Source organism: Pyxicephalus adspersus, chromosome 10 (genome assembly GCF_032062135.1).
Source record: "Pyxicephalus adspersus chromosome 10, UCB_Pads_2.0, whole genome shotgun sequence".
Classification (NCBI taxonomy): domain Eukaryota; kingdom Metazoa; phylum Chordata; class Amphibia; order Anura; family Pyxicephalidae; genus Pyxicephalus; species Pyxicephalus adspersus.
Window position 1 is genome coordinate 59503439 of NC_092867.1, and position 1943 is coordinate 59505381.

Here is a 1943-nt window from a genome sequence, read left to right on the forward strand (position 1 = left end):
ATACCTCACAGGGAGAATTCATCTTGCCTTTGATATATGATGGAGAAAAAGTTATCGGACAATCTCCTCCAGGAATAAATGCCCTACCTCACAATGCACATCACAGACCTCATCATTTAAAGATATCAATGGACCCTTCTAATCCTGAGAAATCTTCTGACCAATCACATACTATTACTCCTGATATCCAAGTAAAATCTCACAGTGCCGAGAGATCAACAGATCCATCCAATCCTAAGGAGTCTTCTACAAGCCGTGAAGGAGTTCCTACAGAAGAGACCTCATTATCTTGTTTTGGGTGTGGGAAAACTTTTAAGACTAATTCTGAACTTCATGTACATCTCAGAACTCACACCAGGGTGACCTTTACATGTTCAGAGTGTGGAAAATCTTTCACCGAGGAACGCCAACTTTTTCTACACCAAATAGTTCACACAGCTGTGAGACCATTGCCATCTTCAGTTTGCAGCCAACGTTTCACCACACAACAAGCGCTTCTTACACGCCAGATTATTCACCTAAATGAGCATCCTTATGCAGGTTCAGAAAGAGGCAAATCTTTCAGTGAGGAAAGCAAGTTTCCTAAACCCCACATAATTCACCCTGGTGAACATCCCCTCACAAATTCAGAGTGTGGGAAAAATTTCACAACTAAACAGGCATTTCTTACACACCAGAGATTACACAGTGAACATCCTTATTCATGTTCAGAGTGTGGGAAATGTTTCACTCAACTAGGAGAACTTTCAAGACACCAAAAAATTCATACGGGTGAATGTTCATATTCATGTTTAGAATGTGGGAAATGTTTTATACACCAAGGAAATCTGATTAGACATCAGAGAACGCACACATGCTGATGATGACAAATGTATAGAAGTCTTTATCAATCTGTAAAACAACTGCATGATAAGAGTTTTTAAAGTTGAGTTTTTAGGAGAACCCGATTGGCTCATTCATCTTCTGGCTTCTTATATTAGTCTGTATCGGTGAGTTCTGGCTCTTTAATATTCCAACATGGAGATCAGAAACCCCTTGCAATGGCTGCAGCAGGAGTGTAGTACCAGGGGCTTATCTCACCACCTTCCAGATATGAAAACCATTAGGTGGTTGAATTCTTCACCATCTACAGAGACCTTACCATCTAATCTGACATCAGGACATGTGACATCGGGAAAGTGTTGGATGCCTGTTTCTCAGGACTATGGCACACAAATATCAAGCTGGAACACCATGAGGTCCTCAGTGGTTGGATTCTTCCTTCTGTGTTGCCGCAGGAAGTTTGTCTATTGTCCAAGCGGCTTTGGCAGAAGTTGTGACACGTGGGACATAAGACAATGTTGTATCCGCTGTTCCTGATCTATGTTTTACAAGTTGTCTTTGCATAGAAGTGTAAATAAAGATTTGTATTCTTGATCTTACAAGTGGAGTAGCTCTTCTAACAGATCTTCTTCTGCTGCCATGGTTCTCTAATGATAGTCTAGATCAGGGGTAGACAAACTTTTATGGCCACTAGGCCATTTCAGGAGTGAACGGGAGTACATTAGGTCGGATTCTAGGTCCCGTCCTAATGGCTCCATCCACCACCAGGGAACGCCCCCTAAAGCAATGCATACAGAGAAGAGGGATTTCCCTTCAGGGAGCCTTCCCTATTTACCACGCCGGCCACGGTAAATAGGGGGGAAACAGCAAGGAGGCGGCACCAGAGCTTCGGCGGTTCCTAATGGCAGATCTGGCCGGCAACCCGTGGCTCTGCCGTATCTGGCCTAAAGGCCGGAGATTGCCGACCCCTGATCCAGCTGTTGTTGACATTTCTCTTCTCCATCTTATTATCTAATATTTGCAGAATAGGACAAGGTTCTTTATGTAACAGCTCATGAATATGTGTGGGGAAGGCTTAGTACCCTGTTTCCCCGATGATAAGACACTGTCTTTTTTTTTTT